The 13,485-nt window shown below is 42.3% G+C and overlaps 1 long non-coding RNA gene across 1 annotated transcript; it reads left to right on the top strand.

Annotated features, from left to right (window-relative positions):
• The first annotated feature begins 2,945 nt into the window (after positions 1 to 2,945).
• LOC310705668 lies at positions 2,946 to 11,830 on the top strand. The gene is made up of 3 exons (XR_014525443.1): positions 2,946 to 3,099; positions 6,096 to 6,136; positions 11,219 to 11,830. It is a non-coding gene; the product is annotated as an uncharacterized lncRNA (long non-coding RNA).
• Positions 11,831 to 13,485: the final 1,655 nt, after the last annotated feature.

Genomic DNA, 13,485 nt, shown 5'->3' with positions numbered 1-13,485 from the left:
ACCTTTGCCTGAAGTGTGTAGCAAATATAGAACCCTCTTATGCTGTCAAGTAAACTCAGCTAAGGCATTGTATTGGAGTCGACACATGCTTGTACTGTGAAATCCCAATTTCCTGGTATTCATCCGTGTCTGCACAATATAGCATATGACAATTTCCTCATTTAGTATAATAAAACTATTTTATTCCTCATAGCCTTTTATATTTTTAGGATACAATGTTAGCACGGCATATTTTATTGAATAGCACAAGCTAGAAAGTCTGCACCCCCAAACAGTTCTTTTGGGTGAGCTATTGGAATACAGCATTCAATTTGTTAATACAGTGGTGCCTCGCAAGACGAAAAGAATCCGTTCTGTGATTCTTTTCGTCTAGCAGTTTTTTCATCTTGCGAAGCAAGCCCATTGACGGATTAGGGGATTAGTGCTTTTAGCGGCTATTAGCGGCTTATCGGCTTATCGGATCAGCTGATAAGTGGCTTAGTGGCTTAGAAAAAGGGGGGAAAGGGGGGGGAAACCCTCAGGAACTCGCAAGACATTTTCATCTTGCGAAGCAAGCCCATAGGAGATTCGTTTTGCGAAGCACCTCCAAAACGGAAAACTCTTTCGTCTAGCGAGTTTTCCGTCTTGCGAGGCATTCGTCTTGCGGGGCACCACTGTACTAGATACCTCCAGGGTTGCCCTATGGCCTCAAAATCTACCAATTACCTGGATTCAAGAAACAAGATCAGGTTTCTGGATGGCCTGGCACAGCTGCTGGTCTAGATTAGACACAATAATATGTCATATCAATGTATTTCTTTATACAAGGACTTATTACTGCTAATCCAGAACAGCAACTGTGCTGCCCAGAACCCTAATATTGTGTGCATAACCTTTTAAAGATGTTTTGTCAAGCATTTGCACATATTGCATAATTTAACATAATTTAAACTCCGGGGGGGGGGAACATTTGGAAAGGGTTAAAATAGGGATTAGGAACCTTTCAAAGGGAAGTTTGGGATAGAAAATACAAGAGTGTTCTGCAATGTGAAAAAAGAAAACAAAACTCTAAACAAAACTTCATTCAAACCAGGGGTACCTCAGTTCTCGAACATAACCCAATCCAGAAGACTGTTCGAGTTCCGAAATGTTCGAAAACCGAGGCACAAAGGGCTGTCTGAAAATTCATTTGAGAAAAACTGTAAAAACACATAGCACAAGCCATTTGACTTTGAAACGGCCCGTTTGAAAATGGAAGCATTTACTTCTCGGTTTTCAGCATTCTGGTTCCAAAATATTTGTCAATGGAGATGTTTGAGAACTGAGGTGCCACTGTATTAGAGGGAGAGAGTCAGTTTAATAGATTTATATGTAAATAATATGTGACCAAAGAAACAGGTTTTAATTGTTCCATTAAACAGGTGAAAAGTTCTTTCATAAGAATCGATACATGAAGTATTAGAACATTCAGCCTCTACATTCGGATATTTTCTCTTGTTTTTCAGTTTCTCTCTGAAGTATTTTCATGTCTGAAAGTTTGTGATTAGCTAAACTGAAAAGTAAGGTAAAAGTTGTTTAGGCTTTTTATTTTTATTTTTTCTGATTGCTGATGTATGATTTCTGGAAGGGATAAAAAGATGTGTTGCCAAGCTACCACACAGAGGATGCAGAGAGAGTATTTTGTGTTATGGAGAGCTTTTGTAAAACACTCTCTCAGTTTTTGCCACTGATTCACAGGTGGTGTTAATGGAGGCAGAAGATTTTGGTGATTCTTTCGTGGATGAATTGGTGCAAAAGTATTAGGGACAGGACTTTAGTGATGGTGGAAATGGCAGTGATTCCCCGGGGGCTGACATTTCCTTCCCTGAGGCTCCTGGTGCATGAAGCTATGTCATGATATGACATTTATGGAAAGGAGCCTTCTGGGACGAAAACAACAACATAGGGACTACCCTGAAATATAACTGCTGTTGTTGCCCTTCAGGAAAACACAGTTGTTGGTGGATAATGAAAATGAAGGAGGTGAACTCTGCTTGGTTAACTTTCAGCCCAGCACTGGTTTGATGCAGTAAACTTTCTCATTGTTCTGTTTTTGAAGGTGACCCTACGATAAGTACACATGATAAAATTATTGGATTCAGGCTGATATAATCCAGGGCTCGTGATAGATGGTTTTAGCTCACTTCTCTCAAATGGTTTTAGCTCACTTCTTTCATTGCAAAAAGCAATGAAAGGTAGGTTGCAGCTCTCTTTGTAAAGAATTGATTACCAAGGAATAAAGGTAAAGTTAAAGGGACCCCTGACCATTAGGTCCAGTCATGGCCGACTCTGGGGTTGCGCGCTCATCTCGCTTTATTGGCTGAGGGAGCCAGCGTTTGTCTGCTAACAGCTTCCAGGTCATGTGGCCAGCATGACTAAGCCGCTTCTGGTGAACCAGAACAGCACACGGAAACGCCGTTTACCTTCCCGCCGGAGCGGTACCTATTTATCTATTTGCACTTCGTGCTTTCAAACTGCTAGGTTGGCAGGAGCTGGGACTGAGCAACGGGAGCTCACCCTGTTGCAGGGATTTGAACCACCGACCTTCTGATCGGCATGTCCTAGGCTCTGTGGTTTAACCCACAGTGCCACCTGCGTCCCTTCCGCCATTCCGCGTACCATTCCACCATTCCATGTACCAAGGAATAGTCCTCATTAATTACAAGAAGTTCCTTCATAGTTTACAGTGTTGAGATATGATGTGTCCAAGCCAATGGCATAGCATGGGGACACAGGGGTGGTTGCTCTGGGTCCAAAATTATCAGAGATGCAAAATTCCAGCACTCAGAGCTGCCTCAATACAGCTAAGTGCTTCTGTCCCTGGGCTCCAAAAATGCTTCTCTGTGTGAACCAGGAAGTGACTTCTTCAGACAGTGGAATGACTCTTCTTTGCTTATCTCTATGGCTGCGATCTCCTGGGTGATGCCGACACCGTCAGACAGTTGAATGTACATGCATACACCTTCCATTTCCCTCCCTTACCCTGGGTGCTGGCAAGCCACGCAACACCACTGATCCAAGCCCTGAAACAAATCTATGTATATGCTGTGCCCTTCAGGGTAGAGGAGGGGTAATGACAAGGTGGGTTTGTAAGACTTATCCATTGTAAAAAGACAATACAGAGTGTAGGGATCGATGAATCAGTCGGCCCTCTTCTCAAGCTTAAGTTCAATTATCCACATTTCTACATCAGTTTGTGATTTAAAAAAAATAAATAAAAACACTTCTCATGAAAATTCATCAGTGAATTTCTCTTAATATACACATCTGTATGGACACTGTTCCCCAAAACAATGCATTTTTAATGTTATTTTCATGAATATATACATCTAATAAACAGTATTTGCATTGCATGACTGGCGAACTATATTGCAAAATTCAGAGAACTAGAATTTTGAAGGATGCGTTTGTTTTGGTTCACATATTGTTTCAGAAACTGTCTTTAAATGGTAACTGAAACAATTTTCTACCCATCTAGTCACCTCATACTAGCCACCTCAATATCCACATGAACCTAGGTTCCTGTAGGGTCAAAGTAACAAACCTCAAAGACCAGTGTTCCCAGAGATCTTTTGATGGTAGCAGTTGTGGGGAACCAGCACTTTGGCTGGTTTTGTGAGCTAAATTGTGTAACTGGAAGTGTAGAAGGATCATGCTTCCTACTCTGCCTGCAGGGAAGGCTAGATAGCTTACATTTCAGTCACTTCAAAGTCTACAGTCATAGGAGTTCAGACACAAAAATAAAAAGTCATTTCACAGAGCTGCCTCCTTGTTTTTCCCTTGCTTCCTGATAGGAGCACCTGGTGGGATTTATGCACATCAATCAAAGTATGATTAAATGATTGGCACACACATTTTTTATATTATTCAAATGCTATTCCCTGAATAAGTGGCAGGCACATCTGCCTAGGACCCATCTGTCCAATGAATTTAAAAATGAGAAAATATTGATTAATCCTATAACCTGAGGGACAACTCAACCAGTAGAGCATGAAAATTTTAATCTCAGGATAGCAGATTTGAACCCAACGTTGGGTGTAAGATTCCTGCATCACAGGGAGTTGGACTAGATGACCCTTCCAACCCTCCAAGTCTGTGATTCTGTGAACCTAAACATGATCAGCAGCCTTTCTTGTGTGTCTCTGTTCGTGCAGGGGCAACAGGGATGAATACTTTAGCTCCAGCCTCATTATCATAATGGTCATCCTCCCACTTGTGAAGGTTGCCTATATGCAGTTGGAACCCCCTCTGTACTCATGGAGGAAACCTGCATTTCCTGGAGTTCCAAAATACATGGAGAAGTACAAGAAGTTCCCCAAGGCAGATAATTGCTATCTGTCAGGCTTGAGGACTCCTCTTCCTCCCCCCAATGGCACCAAGAAGCAAGAAGGAAACAAGAGAGTTCTTGGTTGGTGTTGGTGTTGACCTTTAAAGCCCTAAATGGCCTTGGCCCAGTATACCTGAAGGAGCGTCTCCACCCCCATCATTCTGCCCGGATGCTGAGGTCCAGCGCCGATGGCCTTCCGGTGGTTCCCTCACCGTGAGAAGCAAAGCTACAGGGAACCAGGCAGAGTGCCTTCTCAGTAGTGGTGCCGACCCTGTGGAATGCCCTCCCATCAGATGTCAAAGAGATAAACAACTACCTGACATTTAGAAGACATCTGAAGGCAGCCCTGTTCACGGAAGTTTTTAATGTGTGACATTTTAATGTAATTTTTAATCTTTGTTGGAAGCTGCCCAGAGTGGCTGGGGAAACCCAGCCAGATGGGTGGGGTACAAATAATAAATTATTATCATTATCATGGTGAGAAGCAAAGAATTCAAGTCATTCCTCAATGATGGAGTTGCGCACACTGAGCTCCTCCCCTTTCCCCTCTAGCAACAACACAGCGTACGTCCGTGGACAACTTTCTCTATGCTCTTTGTTCTTGCACCCTTAACGAACGCTGCATTTTGGGAGAAGTGAGGTCGGTTATGCTGTCCAGTGATGTGTCAGCTGGTGGCTCTGCCTCCCCTCCTTCTTTTCCTAACACTCCATAACTCTGCTGCCTGTCTCTGAGCTGTTATTTTCCTCAAATCCCTGCTGTAATTCGAGACTGCCTTCCTCCTCTCTGGAAGCTGTGGGAGAAGGGGGAAGAGACCTCCACCATTCCTCCTCCTCCTCATTTCAGTCCCTGACACTATCCAAAATTTGGAAGGCAACCAAAATGTCTACATTTTGAGATAGAACTTGCATACCCCGTTGTTCACTCCTTTTGCTTAAGTGTTGAATTCGCTACTAAGGGGGCAATCCTTTGGCAAGATCGACTAGCATGAGCAGCATATGACACAGTGGATCTCTGTCTGCCTCAATTGGGCTTGGCTGATGTTAAGTCCCCAACTGTGGCTCAGCCTGAGATATGCTGGCAGAACTTGCTTACTACCTAGCTCAGCTGGGTAGCTCAACCAGGTGAGCCAAAGCTGGCTGAACTGAGGCAATCGTAGCTCCTTTAAATGGGGCATTTCAGAAGCATGTTAAAGACTGGACCAGACAGGCAGGAATTGGGTCACACCCTAAAGCCCATTCAGCTCAGTCACATGACCTGGCAACCACACAGATAACACTATCTTAGTTCTGTTTTCCCTCTACCAGCACGCTTTCCCTGCCCTGTATAAGGTTTGGATCTTTGATACCTTAATGCTGGCTTAATGTATACTGGCTTGCTTTATGCCAATTTCTTGCGATAGTATTGTGCTCCCTAATGGTGACACCTGAAGAGGGCAATAGAAATGTTTCTTTCTCACTATGAAGCTGACAAACTCTTAAATAGTTGCATGAATATTTCAGCAAGTATAAAAATAGTCACCTCTTGCAGATTGTCATCCAGAACTGTAGATAATGATAGGATATATCATTCAGACAAAAAAAAGGATCCCACATATGATTGTTCCTAAAGGTTCTATACAAAGAGCTTATCAATACTCCTTTGTATTACAGTCTTTCATAACTTATGGCCCACCAAGCCAAACATAGGAATTATCTTGGCTTGGCAGATGCTTGACAATGTCCCTGTGGCTTTTCTTTTTCTTTTTTGCAGTCTCAAGTAGGCTGCAAAACCAGGAGTTATGGAATTACAGGGTAGGTTCTCTCTTTTCTTTTGTCTTTCTTTCTTTTTTTTTACAAAAGAGCAATCTATATTTTCATTGAAAATTTACTCATATTTTACAAATAGCAGCAACAAAAGAATCATAGTGATGCAGACTAAATGTGTGCATAAAACTCAGCAGGGACAATTCAAATTACACATCAGGACCACAGAAGGGTAAAAAAAAAACTTTACAAGGAAATTGTGTGTGTCCAGAACAATTTAGGGATTTAAGTTAAAGGAACGGGTACCACCTTCCTATGAAGGTATTTGACATTCTGTCTGCATGAAACTATTGTTCACATATGCTTCTGTTACCTTGCCCAACAACTCATTTTTCTATGATTGTTGATACCTCTGGTTAACAGTGCAATCCAAACTCCAGCTGGGCTTAATGGAGCACCTAAATCTCTGGAGACTATTATTCAAACAATCCAGGGGAGAAGGTGTGGGGAGGTAAGTCTCTGGAGCTAGCACAACTTTCAGGTTTGATACTGTCAAGCGATCACATTGGGGCCGATGTGGGATCCAGGCTAGTTTAGTCCTTTCTCACTACACCCCAGAACATCCAGTTTCAGAGTGATCAATGAACTGCCACCACCAGGATTCCACCAGAAACACTTCTGCCTAATGGGTGGAAAAGAGTCCATACTGGTGGAATGACACTGGCATTACTCTGGTTGGAGAGACAATTCTGACCAAACAAAATGCCCCCCCCCCCCAAGCTGGGCACAAAATGGGTTTAGATTGCAGCCTTGGTGTAGACAGCCAGTCTTTATGTATTATTTTCTTTGTGTCATTTCCAGGAATGTTCACTAAGGCTACTTCTGTAATCGCGTGCCACAAAAGCTCTACAAAATCTCACTGATATCTCCAGGTAGTGGAAAGTGGCTACCATCTTAACATTAGGAAGAACATCTTTATATACAGTGGTACACTCTTCCCACCTTGGAGCAAATCTATGCTTCCAAGTGTCATAAGAAAGCTGCAGAGATAGTGCAGGATAGTACGAACCTGGGAAATGATCTGTTTCAGCTTCTGCCTTCTGGAAGAAGGTACAGGGTTATAAAGACTAGGACTAGCCACCTGAGAAACAGTTTTTATCCAAATGTGATTTTGGTTTTAAACACAGTGTAAGGTAGTCTCTGTGGGAGTATATTGTATTTAATTATGGGATATCAGAGTTTTTAGGGGGTTAACCAGGCTGGGAGAGCAGGCTTGTTGGTTTTTGAATGTCTGATGTAGATTTTTTCAGTTTTGCTGTTCTGTATGGGACAATGACAATAAAAATTATCGTATAGTACCTCGGTTTACGAACTTAATCTGTTCCTGAAGTCTGTTCTTAAACCAATTCCATTCTTAAACTGAGACGTGCTTTCCCTAATGAGGCCTCCCACTGCCGGTGCCCTTCCACTGTTCAGTTTCCATTTGTAGACTGAGGTAAAGTTCGCAAACCGGAACACTACTTCCAGTTTTGCGGAGTTTGTAAACCAAATCGTAGGTAAACAGGAATGTTCGTAAACCAAGGTACCACTGTATTTGTTGTAGCTTTAGAGGATAGTGTAGACCTGGACTTTGAGAATGTACGAATCTAGACTGCAGGCAGGATGCATATAATACATTTCTTGAAAGACAAAAACTAGAATAACTGGTTGAAGACTATACTAACCCCTTTCCCCTATCGGTTTACTACAACGTGCAGTCATGAATTTGTTTCTTTTAGGGAACACTTCAAAATTGCACATATATCCAATTCTAATCAATTTGGAATCTTGTATGGAGTATCAATTGCTTCAACAAGGACTTCCACAGAAAGGATAGACAAATGACTGCTCAGATGTGTGCAGTTGAAGTATCTTGAAAAAGAACAGTTGATGTTGTAGGAATCATGGTGGCAACATGACCTCCCCCTCAGTTAATGTCTACATGGAATCCCAGGTGAGTTGTGAGTTCGCTGGCAGCAACACGTTCCTGTGACTGGTTATGCAAGACCCAATATGCACCTAAACCAAAGTATACAGCTTCATGATGGCAGGAAGAAATCATACTGAATGCATGTACAAGAACTTGGGGCTAGTTTGGGACCTAAAGGAATAAATGAGCAGAACATACGGAGAACATACAAAGTCATAATGCTTGGGAATGTAAGAATATAGTGAAACATCAACACTATTAAAGATGGAAGTATAGTAAATTTTGGTTCTCCCGTTTTCTTACTTTTCTAATCCTAAATTCAGTTCTCCACATTTTGCAGCAATCTGCTTTAAAAAAAAATTCCCTCACTAAAATTCCCCAGCATTTTAGTGTAAATTTTTCCTAATAAGCATACTTATATTGACTAAGAAACACATTTTTGCAAGCAATTTCCCCTAATATAATGCATTTTTGCATGTTATTTTCAGGAATGTGTTCAGTTTCATGCACACTTTCTCCTAATATATGCTTTTTTGTGAACATGTACTGAATCACAAAAATTGGATAAATGCAAATTTTGAAGGATAGCTGTGTTTTGGAAAGTGCAGATTTGATAGATTTTACTTTAAGGGCTGAATCAAATTTCTCCTCCATCCCTATGAGGTACGAAAGAAAAGGACACAATTAAATAATTAACTTCATTATCATGCCACTCTTAATCTTGCATAGCAAAAGAGCTCAAGAAGACTCTTGATATTATAATTATTTGCTGAAAAATGAGTCCCTCATTTATTTTATTTTCCACTTTCTATGCTAGAGTGTAATTCGGGGTATAATTCCACTATGAGGCAAAAGCACATATCGCACTATGCAGTGCAAAAAGTGCAAGGGAAAGTAATTTGTTTAAATGCTCTGCATTTCAAAAGAAAAATCAATTTCTTTATTAAATTATTTTTTATGTCATCAGCATTTTCCTCCAAGTATAAAGTTTCACACAAGCTTTCATTTTGTGGGGAGGAATGTGGTTCCACCTTTGGCAACAATAGCTTTATCCCCATGGTGTCTTTTCCGTTCTTCTATATTCTTTGTTCTGAAAATGACTGAACAGTATATTTCATATTCGTATTCTCTTTTTTTGGAAATGCAAGGCCCAGTGCTTATCCATTTATGAGTCAAAATTACAAATTGTGCATGTAGTGTTAAAAATTGTTAGGGCTGCAACCTTTGAACGTTTCATTTGTATAATGCTTGGAATTCAGTGTTACAGAATTCAGCTTTAAATCTTGCCAGACACAACAATCTATCTCACCCTAAATTCTGTTCTGGGGGTTCTCCTGACTCCTTCCAGCTAAATTATCTTTTCTTGCTGGACAGCAACCAGAATAGAACTCAAGGTATAAGAAAACTGCAGAGAAAATAACACAAGAAAACTAGGGAAACCCGTTCACCTATAGACAATATTTCCCAACCCTTACGGAAGTTTTGGGTCAGAATCATTTACTGCTCTGCATAACTAGGAGAGCTGCTTTTGTCGGCCACAAACTACTGCAGCAAATTTTTGTAGTTGAAGAAAAATAGACAAAGGCAATAGACAGGACAGCAAATTCCAATCTTCAACAATTCTCAGTCTTCAAACACAAACACAACCTGAAATAATACTCAACATATCATATTGGGGGGAAAACAAGGTTATATTTATTTACATATAACAAATTAGAGTATCGGCAAAATAAGCCAAATCATTAAGTGTGGGCAGGTGTATGAGGGAAACATTTCTCCCCACCATGGGCATGTAAGCCACCACATAGTTTGTCCTCCAGCCAAGAATTGAGAGAGGATTCCCTTTCCTTGCTACCTGAGCCTTGGGTTGTGAACCTAACATGGGTCCAGCTTTCACCAAGGTATGAACACCAGGCCTTAAGTTGTGCCCAAGTACACAACCCCATGGGACTCGGGTAGCACTGTGGTCTAAACCACAGAGCCTAGGGCTTGCTGATCAGAAGGCTGATGGTTCGAATCCCTGCGACGGGATGAGCTCCTGTTGTTCGGTCCCTGCTCCTAGCAGTTCGAAAGCACGTCAAAGTGCAAGTAGATAAATAGGTACCGCTCCGGCAGGAAGGTTAACAGCATTTCTGTGTGCTGCACTGATTCGCCAGAAGTGGCTTAGTCATGCTGGCCACATGACCCGGAAGCTGTCTGCGGACAAACTCTGGCTCCCTCGGCCAATAAAGTGAGATGAGCGCTGCAACCCTAGAGTCATCCACGACTGGACTTAATGGTCAGGGGTCCCTCTACCTTTACCTTTACACAACCCCAAGCCCCCAGGCTGTATTTGGTACCGTATTTTTCGCCCTATAGGATGCACCGTCCCATAAGGCGCACCTAGTTTTTTTTTGGGGGGGGGAATAAAGGGGAAAAAATTATCCCCCCCCCAGGCGCATAGAGTGTATCTTTATGATAATATTGATGCTCCTACTTTTAGCAGGGGTGGTGTGTCTCAACCCCATTGGCCTTGGAAGAGACTTGAGTTGGTCTCTCCAGGTGGAGGGGGTCAGCACATGGGTCCAATCCCTAGTGGGAAGGGGCGAGGCCCCCCCCCCAGCCCCCAGAACAGGCAACTCTCCGCAAGCTGTGGGAGCCCGGCGCTGGGCTCCCGCGCCTTGCGGAGAGCCGCGCGAAGTCTGGGTGTGCTGAGCTCAGCGCACCCAGCCTTTGACATTCAAGCAACTCTCTGCAAGTCGCGGGAGCCTTCGACATTCAAGCAACTCTCCGCAAGCCGCAGGAGCCCAGTGCCGGGCTCCCACGCCTTGCGGAGAGCCGTGCGAAGTCTGGGCACGCTGAGCTCAGCGCGCCCAGCCTTCGGCATGCGGGCAACTCTCCGCAAGCTGCTGGAGCTCGGCGCGGGCTCCCATGACTTGCAGAGATCTGTGTGAAGCCTGGAGAGCGAGAGGGGTCAGTGCGCACTGACCCCTCTCGCTCTCCAGGCTTCTGCGAAAGCCTGCATTCGCCCCATAGGATGTTAACACATTTTTGGAGGGGAAAAAGTGCGTCCTATGGGGCAAAAAATACTGTAAGTCAGGAATGCCTCATAATACTATAGTACAACAGGAGGGCAATGACATGAGATCTTCCCTTCCCTGCTTGGATTACTTTCCAAACAGATCAGTTGAACCAAATCAATAGAACAGAGCCCTATAGTGTGCAGTGGGTCAAAGAAGGAAATTCCAAGTGTCTATCAGGACTCTCCAAAAATTCCTACTCAGCACCAAAGCCACATTGCAGATGGATGGAAGAAGGACAGTGCAACTTTAGAAGGAAGAGGAGGCAGAGCAGACAAAAATATTGTCTAGATCGCCCCTTCCCACTAGGGATTGGACCCATGTGCTGACCCCCTCCACCTGGAGAGACCAACTCAAGTCTCTTCCAAGGCCAATGGGGTTGAGACACACCACCCCTGCTAAAAGTAGGAGCATCAATATTATCATAAAGATACACTCTATGCTGTGCTGTACTGTTTCTGCATTTCAGTATTGTAGAAGCCATATGAGATGGTTTCCTAATTATTGTGCAGTCTATTGGTCAAACACTACTGTAAAGTTCTTAAGTCATTTCGTATCTATGTTACAGTAATAGATGACAATTTCAGTGCCTTGCCTTGATTTACTTCTTAAAATCCCAACTTCACAGAGCCATGTCTGAAAGAAACACTCTGTAGCCAGCAATATCTGCTCTAGCCATGCCTAATCATTATTTCAATTAAACGGCATGATTTTTAACTCTGTAAAATGGTATCCTTTGAATGGGCTGCTTAAAATAATTCATAAACAGGAAAACTGGAATGTTGTTTGGTAAATTACATAAAATAACATAAGGGCTTCCAACTGCATTGCTTTTAAGATAAAAGAGCAGCATTATTTGATATGCTTTCAAAGGAGGAAAAAACTGCATCTGAACAATTTTTCGTCTCCTTATGACTGTGTTGAGTATGCACCTGTGGTTTTCAAATCTGCTAAGGCATTCATCAGATCATCAACAGTCCTCAGCTCCAACAGAGATGTCAGCAGGAGATACGTAAGAACAATTTATGACTTTGGCAACTGGAGAAGTAATATATTAGGATTCATGGGTGGGTGATATAAATAGCCCTGATGATGATTCATGAATGAATGAATTAACTGAATGAATACAGTATACAATATGTATCTAAATGTAACTGCAAACTCCCTAGTGGCTATTAGGATGAAGCATTCCTCCACCAAAAAACAACAAAACTCATCCCTTCTCATCTTTTTCTTTTCAAAATCTCACTGCTCAACTCTTTCATTCATGATTTCTATACACCCACATGATGACCCACCTTTGGACTGACTTGTATTAAGAATCACTTACAGTAAAAAAACTGATGCTGTGTTTCAGAATTCCTTGACACAGACTAGGCACCCTGGTGATCAGTGACGCTCGCACTAAAAAACACAATGAAGATTACAAGCTCCCACATTCTTTTCTGGTTCGTAGTTTAGCCAAAGCTAGAAGAAAGTCCTTATTCTCTCCCAGGCTTTCACCCATTCACTGCTGCAAATATATTGTATATGTATTTGTTTATTCCTTGTTCCTTGGTGCCTAGAATGCTTGCAGCAATGACCCAGCCAGCAAGATATGCCATTTTCCCAGGGCACCTGATGAATGCCTGATATCCAAATTAGAGATGCCTAAAATTGTTTAAATAACATGTTTATATACAGTGGTACCTTGGGTTAAGAACTTAATTCATTCTGGAGGTCCGTTGTTAACCTGAAACTGTTCTTAACCTGAGGTACCACTTTAGCTAATGGGGCCTCCCGCTGCCATTGCACTGCTGCTGCACGATTTCTGTTCTCATCCTGAAGCAAAGTTCTTAACCTGAGGTACTATTTCTGGGTTAGTGGAGTCTGTAACCTGAAGCGTCTGTAACCTGAAGCGTCTGTAACCTGAGGTACCACTGTATGAGGGTGTCCTGGTTTTTGAGATGCTCTGTGTATGTTGCAATTCTGGCATAGCTACATAGTAGTGTTACTTTGCAGTAGTAATTTGATTTAAAGAAATGAAGCATGCATTGTCTTGGCTGTACCGCTTTGAGAATTACAGATGTTCAGCACTCAACAACTCTAAGGTATATCAAAGTGAGGCATTCATTACATAGGACAAGCATGAAAAAACTTCAGGAAGAACTGAAGGAAGAAAGTATGTCTCAAGACACACGAGGGAAGAGAATTTTTCAAGAGTACTTTGGCTTTGACAGTGTTAACTTCTGGGAAGCCCAGAGACACATCGTTCCCAGGAACCTTTACAATGTACAATTTACATGCTGCATGATAGCTGCTTTTGCATAGCCGTTTTCAGCAATAAAAGCTTTCATTTTGCTTTTACTTACAGAAAAAAGACTTGATTC

This window comes from Podarcis liolepis (genome assembly GCF_965112155.1).
Source record: "Podarcis liolepis genome assembly, chromosome: 4".
Lineage (NCBI taxonomy): Eukaryota > Metazoa > Chordata > Lepidosauria > Squamata > Lacertidae > Podarcis > Podarcis liolepis.
The sequence above is the reverse complement of the archived record's forward strand: the minus strand, read 5'-3'. Positions and strand labels throughout refer to the sequence as shown.